This window comes from Molossus molossus, unplaced genomic scaffold, assembly GCF_014108415.1.
Source record: "Molossus molossus isolate mMolMol1 unplaced genomic scaffold, mMolMol1.p scaffold_m16_p_1, whole genome shotgun sequence".
Taxonomy (NCBI): Eukaryota; Metazoa; Chordata; class Mammalia; order Chiroptera; family Molossidae; genus Molossus; species Molossus molossus.
Window position 1 is genome coordinate 63,977,789 of NW_023425344.1, and position 8,774 is coordinate 63,986,562.

Here is an 8,774-nt window from a genome sequence, read left to right on the forward strand (position 1 = left end):
GAAGCCTACTGTGTACCAGGCACCCAGAACACATTAATAAACAAAACGGGGGAGGGGCAGACAAATGATCCACCTTTGTGGAACTTAAGTTGTAGCTTAAGGGGAGACAGACAATAAGTAATAAACATAATATATAAGTTAAAATAAAGTATGTAAGAAGATGATATATGCCATGGAATGAAATTGTGCAGGGTAAGAGATATCTGGAGTATATGGAATGGGATGAGTTGCAATTTTAAATACTTTTTATCTCAATTATCTGCCCCAAACCTTTCAATTGCTCAATATAATTTTACATTAGTCTACAAAGGCCCACATTATCTCATTTCTAGAATCTCTCTGACCTCATCTCATGACACAATCTTTCTCTTCAATCTGGCCACACTGGTCTTCTTGCTACTTCCAGAACAGTCCAGTCACACTTCTACCACCTGTTGGAACAAGCTTCTCCCAGATATCCACTCAGCCAATTCCTTATCATGTGTAGTATTCTCAAATGTCATGTTCTCTGTGATGCTATTTACAACCGCTCTATTTTAAATTGCTATTTTATCTCCTGTAACCTTTCTCCCATCTCTCTGATCAGATTTCTTCTCCTCACTTTTATGTATATGTACTATATCATGTAATATACTTATTTGTTTATTGTCTGTTTCTCCCTACTGGAATGTATGCTCCTTGAAGATAGTGCTTTATTGTGTCTGGAACTTAATAACACATTGTTGACCGCTCACGAGTTAACTTGTGTTTACACTTGCATTAGCTATTTCAATTTTTGAAACTCAGGGTAATATAGGATTATTGTGTTTGTGACTCTTTGCCCTGAGGGTCGAAGTTTGAAAAACAACACACCGTTCTATATTCTTGAAGTAGCTAGGAAATGGATATCTGCTGGTTCAAATGAGTGCAGCTCAGAAGCTAACACTTCTGGTCCTTCTAAAAGAGCTCCTTACATTGATTCACCTTTTAGGCTTTCAGGGCAACTAAAAGACCACGTTTTAGAAAAAATAGTCACTGGTATAAAAAAATCCAACTAGAATGTGTAAAGTGTGTGTTTCAAAAGATGATTGCTATACAGTATACCACACCAAAAAAATTGCTAAAATATTTAATATGTATAAAATATAATATGTAGCAGATATGTACAAAGTTTCCTTTAAATTCATTATGTATAAATAAAGTATACTGAAGTTTATGTAGATTTTTTTCACTTTCATACGCAATTATGAAAAAATAGCTGGTGACATGACATAACTTCTGCATAAAATTGCTGGTCAACAATGTGTTAAAAGTACTCGATAACTATCTATTGAAACAATGATAAAGCAGGAAGAGTCTGAGCCTGGATCAAAGTGAAGAACCAGGAAGGTGGGGTGTGAGTGGGACTAGTCTTTGTGCAATTTGAGACCTATAGGATAAAAGCACTTATTTATTTATTTATTTGTTTGTTTGTTTATTTTTTATCCTCACCTGAGGACATTTTTGCATTTATCTCCAGATAGAGCAGGAGGGAGAAAGGGAGGAAGAGAGAGAGAGAAACACCGATGTGAGAGAGACACATTGAGTGGCCACCACCCACACGACCCCAACAGGGGCCGGGGACAAACTGCAACAGAGGTACTTGCCCTTAGTGGTAATTGAACCCAGGATCCTCTGTTCCGGAGGCTGATGCTCTAACCACTCAGCAAAACCGGCCAGGGCTAGGATAAAATCATTTTAGATAGTTTTCTTAAACACATGTGCATTGGACCACTTCCTGTAACCTGGAGAAATTCTTGTTACCCTGAGTAGCCTGGGCAACTTTGAGCATTTAGATATCTCCTTATTTTCATCTGCTGCCTCTCAAGGGCCAGCTTATTGTGATTTGCTAAGAGATCATAAAATGGATTAAAAATCTAGGAAGAATTATTTTTGATCTCATGACCATATAAATGAAATTATACCAGCTATTAATCTCTCTTCCAAGTGAAGAATACGCAAACTAGAATTATATTTACTTGCACATTTTGATTTTACCATTTTCCACTAACTGTGAAATTCTGGTTCTCAAATTCATCAGAGCAGAGAGATAGAAATTCATACACTGTAGAATCTCAGTTAGAATTGCTACTTTCTCTCCCAAAGTAGGTTTACTACTAGCATTGAAGGTATGTTTATCATTTCTACCAACCACAGAATTTTAGTTTTGGAATTTATCACAGCAAAAAGAGTTCAAACACTGTTATCTCAGCTGTAATCAGCTAAGCATAGCTATAAACCAAATGTTGGGAACAGATGCTATATGCTGATTTTTATTTTTTTTTTATCTCCTATAGGAAAGATTAGGTTGTTATGAAGAACATGCAGGTCATCCTTCTGGCCTTGAAACAGGAGAAATTGCTCTATCATGAACATGGTAAAGGCTAGTGTAAAGATGCAGGCTGGCATAATTTGATGCTGTATTTTGAAGTTTTAGAATATATTAAAATTCTACCATTTGTGTCAACCATATTTTAAATAGTATATAAGATATATAGCTCATATATTGTATGTTTCCTTGGCTTACATCTTAGTTGGTCTATCTCATATATTAGGAATTTTAAAGATGTTGTTTAGGAATTATAGCGAATTCTCATAATTTCTCCTTTATTCTTGCTTCCTAATGATTTTACTTTTGTTAGCTGTAGGTTCCTGGAATTTTCCAAGGGAATACTATTAATCCACGTCTCTAAGTTCTTTGAAAACTGGTCATTAATATGGAATACATCATTTCAGTGTTCCAGCCTTTTTATAATAACATATCAGTGTGATGCTTAGTGCATTCCCTATATTACTTTCCTCAAAATGACTATCTCTTTTAGTTTACTTGAAAATGCATTTGATTGAAATTTCACTATTATTGCATCTGGGTGGGCCAATTTAAAAAGGTAATTTTGCATCTTAGCCCTTAAAACGAGTGTTAACACATCTGGGCACAATAGCGAATAAGAAAAGGGGACTCTGAATTCAGTTGGGTTGAGGTATCATTTATGGGGATGTTCAAGTTGAATCTAAACTCAGTATTAATAAGGCTCCATCTCTCTAAAGCTGTTAAGGTTTTTGTGTCTCTCTTTGCTTCATAATTTATTTTTTTAATAGAATTAAAGTTTAATGAATTGAATAGACAACTAAACTAAACTAAACTATTTAAATTTTTAAAATTTTGTGAACACAAAAAGCATTTTAAAAGGATTCAGCACCCATGGTCCCAAATCAGATTACTTTAAAAGAATATAAATCAGGCTATCCTCAGAGTTAGTCATTAAATATCAGAAGACAATGCAACTAACTTTTATCTGTGGTTAATATGTAATAGACACTGTGCTGCATACGTAACATTACCTATCTCATTTAATCTAAACTGCAATCTTATGAAGTTGGCATTGTTTTTATTTTCATTTGAGGTTGAAAAAACTTTTTGTATCATAATTTCAAAACACATTGGAGGACAGGAAATCCTCGTTAGCATTGCAGCATTGTGTTGTTGGAAGTTTATGCATCTAAGGGGAAGGGCTTTTTAGTGAAAAGCTTGATATTTTGTGAAAGATGGTGTTTGTCATTCAAAGAATATGTATTAAGAACATATTGTTGCCTGGCCGGTGTAGCTCAGTGGCTAAGCATTGACCCAAGCAGCAAGAGGTTGCTGGTTCGATTTCTGGTCAGGGCACATGCCCCCATTGTGGGCCCGATCCCCAATGGGGGGCATGTAGGAGGCGGCCAATTGACATTCTGTCTCTCATCAATGTTTTTATTTCTCTCTTCCTCTCCCTTCCCCTCTCTCTAAAATCAATAAAGAAAAAAAAAATTAAAAAAAAAAAAGAACCAATTGTTACTGGAAGGGGACCAGGAGCAGAGTATGCCTCAGGCAGATCAGCAGTGTGTGGGTTCTCGACTTCATGCTGTAAAGAATTCAGAACATGTATCCAGGTGATTAAGAGTATGTTTATTAAAGTTGGGGACAGTAAAACAAGGAAGGGCTTAGGGAGAAGAAGCAATAGGAGAGAGCCTAGGCAGGGCTGCTTTGGCTCTCTAGAAATGCTACAGGAAAGGAAATGAGTGTAGCCCAGCTGATGTTGCTCAGTGGTTGAGCATCAACCCATGGACTAAGAGGTTGCTGGTTCGAGTCCCAGACAGGGCACATGCCCAGGTTGTAGGCTCAATCCCCAGTGGGGGGCATGCAGGAGGCGGCCAATCGATGGTTCTCTCTCATCGATGTTTCTATCTCTTTCTCCCTCTCCCTTCCTCTCTCTCTAAAAATTAATAAAAACATGTAAAATAAAAAGAGAGAAATGAGTGTAGGCCAAGCTGCTGTCAGCTCACTGGAAAGTCAGAGAAAAGGGGGCCTTAGAGACAGGTTCAGGGGGTTAGCCCAGGATGAGCTGTTACTGCCCATTGCTCCCCTGGTTGCAAGTCTCATGGGGACCCTTAGAGTTTAGGAGAAAGAAAATTCACTCAAAATGGTGATTCAACTCGGGATGCCCCAAGGAGGGCTCGTGTTGGCTTTTTTGTCTTGAGGGGTTTTATCTGCTTTCCAAAGGTGGGTATTTTAAGGTAGGTATCAGGGGAGGATCTCAATAGAATATTCATCAGATTTTCCAGGTGTATCCTTTTAGGGTCATGGTCTCCATTGGTTGGCAACAGGACAGGGTGTCATTAGTCATCAGAACTGGTCCTGAAGTCACCCACCTGGCTTTGCTGCTTTTCTGGGCTTAGAGCTGAAATACAACTGAGGCCTAGATGTTATCTCTGGGGTGGAAAGGCCAGGGGAGGGTCCGAACTGCATGACCATCAGTATGCCAGGGGAGGAAAGGCCACCCTGGGGGCTGGGTCCAGCATCAGTTTTGCCATTTGCTAGGCACCCTGGTGACCTATATCTGGCTGAAAATTGCTTGGAAAGTTTGTTCAGCTGTCTGTCTCAGTTTCCCCATTTCACTTGCCAAGGAATTTTCTTAGCTTCTTACTACCCTGCCTCACTACAATATGACGATGTTCTAGTAACTGACAATACAAGAAGAGTCTTGCCTATCGTGGAGCTAGTAGGTGAAGACATGAAAGGAATGTACAAATCTAAGGTCATTCTGATAGAAAGAAGTCCTGTGAAAACACTAGGGAATGGTACAGAGAGTGACTGAGACAACATTGTGTTGTCTGAGATGAAGTCTCAGAGAAAGCTTCTTGAGAAAATGGTGTTAGAGCTGAGATTAAAAATTAAGAGAAACAAGGGATGCAAAGTACAGACAAGTAGTGATATGGCTGGATAAGGGAGTGCATGGTGCAAAATCAGGTCAGGGAAGTAAGCAAGGGCCAGATCATGGGTACCCTTGTGGGCCTTAGCAAAGAATATGTCTTATTCTAATTGAACTGACAACTACTTGGGAGTTTTAAGCAGGGGAGAGAATCTGCTGGATTCTAAAAGGGGATTCTTTGGACACTCATTTTTCTGCATCACCAGTGGAAAACGGATAGTAGCATGGGCAAGAATGAGGATCACCACTCCTCTTTACATACTTGAAAATCTGGAAATGCTAATTCACTTGGAAGTTGTTGCTACTTTGAACCATGTTGACCTTATGCTAAACACACACATATAAACCCACACACATTATATTTGAGTAATGTCTGGAACTCTTATTAATGTGATTCTTTTTGATGCCTTCACTCATTTTTCTGGCTTCTTGTCTGCTGTGTCCTTTTGATGTTTCTTATTTTCCTGTGTCTCACCTACATCAAAAAACATTTCCCTTGTGAAGGATTTATCTTTCTTTAAACCTTCTGTCAAAAGTCTGCTGTGCAGATTAAATCCTCTAAATGCGAACACATAAAGGTGGAAATGAGAAAGTATAAGGCATAAATTCATATAATAACAAACCATGTTAAGGAAAAACTAGAGCTTCATAGTAAAAACAGATCTTATCAAACTGGCAAAACAGATTTACTTTGGCACCGTTGTAATAGGGGAAAAGAGAGGTCAGTGTAACAGTGGGCGCAATTCTGAGTTTACTAAGGACAAGTTGGAATTTAGAGCCAAGGAACAGAATGGGGGTGGGGCGTCTGTATAGAAAATTACTAAAAGGAAATGTCAGGCACAAAGGAGGATTCTGGCTAAACTGACTTGACAAGATTCTTGCAGAAGGCAGGCCAGGGTGATCAGATATCACTTATGGGATGGTGAGAGATGAGGAATTTGATTAGGTATCAGAAGTGATTAGATATAGAGGGCAGATGAGTCTCCCTAAACTGACTTAACAGGGTTGTTGCTGAACTGAACGAAGCAAGCCCAACAAGGACGAACACTGAAGCCCAAGGTGGGAGCCAACTTGAGAGGAGGGCTTAGTGACACTGGACTGAAGTCTGTTCAAAGAGGGTCTTTGTCAACCAGGGAGAAATAATCACACACGTACAGCTCCCTTTTTACTGCTAACATGAATAGGAAGGATTACTCTGGTGTAGACTGCAGGGTCCAGGAAAAATCACACTATGATTTTTATTCAGAGGCAATCGCATTAAGAGGATATTAAGGGCAATCCTAAGGGGGAAAAAAATGTTATAGGAGAGCCACATGCAATTTTTGAAGGAGGCAAGAAAAGGAGAAGCAATAAACCAGTTAAATCTTCAATACTTTAATAACCTGGGAAGGAGTAGATAAGTATTATCAGAACCACTAAGGACTTCATTTTATTCTAGGAAAATGAATTATAGTGCCTGCTGCATTCACAACCCTTGCCTAGCTCTCCCCGTGACCCTCACTTCCATATCACAGCATACATGAAAAAAAAAAGAGCCCAAACAGCCATATTTTATATTGTATGACCCTGCACCTTTTGCTACAGGAGCAACTGATCTAAAGGCAGGCAATGCGTAAGTCTGTCTGTAACCTAGGACATGCATGACTTAGCATGAAATGATCGGGGCTGCCAATTTTCAACCCTTTCATCTCATGGCACACGTAAATTAGTTACTAAAATTCTGAGGCACACCAAATAATATTTTTTTGTCAACATGACAAAAAACAAACAGGAATAATCTTGATTCATTCACACCAGATGGCTATTGTTGTGTTGGCTGTTGTCATTTTAAAAATTTATTTGACAGCCCTGGCTGGTTTGGCTCAGCGGTTAGAGCGTCGGCCTGCGGTCCTGAGAGACCCGGGTTCGGTTCCCGCTAAGGGCGCGTACCTTGGTTGCAGTTTGTCCCCGGCCCTGGTTGGTCGTGCGGGTGGCAGCCACTCGATGTGTTCCTTTCACATCGATGTTTCTCTCTCTCTCTGTTCCTCTCTCCCCCTCTCACTCTATCTGAACAAAAAAATGGAAAAATGTCCTCGGGTGAGGATAAAAAAAAATAAAAAATAAAAAAAATAAAAAATAAAAATAAAAATTTATTTGACAATCTAAGGGAAAAGAGGTCAGTGCCCCTGACTTAAAACTTCTTGCAGCACACTGGTTGTAAATTGCTGATCTGGGCTAGTCATACACTTAGTACAATTTACATGAATTGAGAAAACAGAAAATCAGGCAGTTAGTAGTGGGTTTGAAGCCAAAGATCCATAGAGAGAAACCCTTGAGAGAGATTTGGAGCCATGTTTGAGGGATTAGATTTAGGCCTAGGAAAGGGCAGGACAATCCGCAGGACAAGCAGATGCCATCAGATGAAGAAAAATTCTAGACTATAGAGAAACTAGGCTATTGGTGCAGTAGATTAAAGAGGCTGCAATGCTCGCTTCGGCAGCACACATACTAAAATTGGAACGATACAGAGAAGATTAGCATGGCCCCTGCGCAAGGATGACACGCACATTCATAAGTGTTCCATATTTTTAGGGCATGTACCTTGGTTGCAGTTTGTCCCCGGCCCTGGTTAGGTCGTGCGGGTGGTAACCACTTGATGTGTCCCTTTCACGTCGATGTTTCTCTCTCTCTCCTTCCCACTCTATCTGAACAAAAAATAAAAAAGTGTCCTCGGGTGAGGATAAAAAAATAATAATAAAAATAAATAAATAAATAAAGAAGGCTGCAACTTCTTTGACACGTCATCATAGCCAAAGGTGAAACGTGTATCTTCTTCCTTTTCATCTGGTGGGCTTTTTTTTTTTTTTTTTTTTAATGCATCACCTATAAAATACAGTGGAAATGACTTATGCCATTTTGGAACCTTAAGCGATTATTATTTAATTACTGTCTCTTCAAATACTTGTTCTAAAAAATATGCAAACTGTTACGCCACCAGGAAGGCTCATGGAGAGGCCCATGTGGAGCGCTAAGGCCCTGGCCAGCAGCCTGGGATGAGCTCCCAGCCGACGGCAGCACCCGTGTGCCAGCCATGTGAGTAAGCCATCACGGTGGTGGATCCTCCAGGAGCAGCTGAGCTGCCACAACTGACACCCCACGGAGCAGGATAGAGCCACTGTGTCCAGCACCACCCAGACTGTGGGTTCGTAATAGAAATGACTGTTCTTGGTGTTTTAATTTTTTGTTTTTAATTGTGAAACACACATAACATAAAATTTACTTTAACCATTTTAAGTGTACACCTTTGTCATTAAATATATTCACATCAGCCCTGGCCGGTTTGGCTCAGCAGTTTGAGGTTGGCCCACAGTCCAGAGAGACCCCGGTTCGGTTCCCACTAAGGGCATGTACCTTGGTTGCAGTGTGTCCCTGGCCCCGGTTGGGGTCATGTGGGTGGCAGCCAGTTGATGTGTCTCTCTCACATTGATGTCTCTCTCTCTCTCTTCCTCCTTTTCTCCCTCTCACACTATC

At 39.9% G+C, this 8,774-nt stretch overlaps 1 non-coding gene across 1 annotated transcript; it reads left to right on the top strand.

Moving 5' to 3' along the window:
* The first annotated feature begins 7,727 nt into the window (after window positions 1–7,727).
* LOC118621242 lies at window positions 7,728–7,833 on the top strand. Its single transcript, XR_004957658.1, has one exon. It is a non-coding gene; the product is annotated as a U6 spliceosomal RNA (small nuclear RNA).
* Window positions 7,834–8,774: the final 941 nt, after the last annotated feature.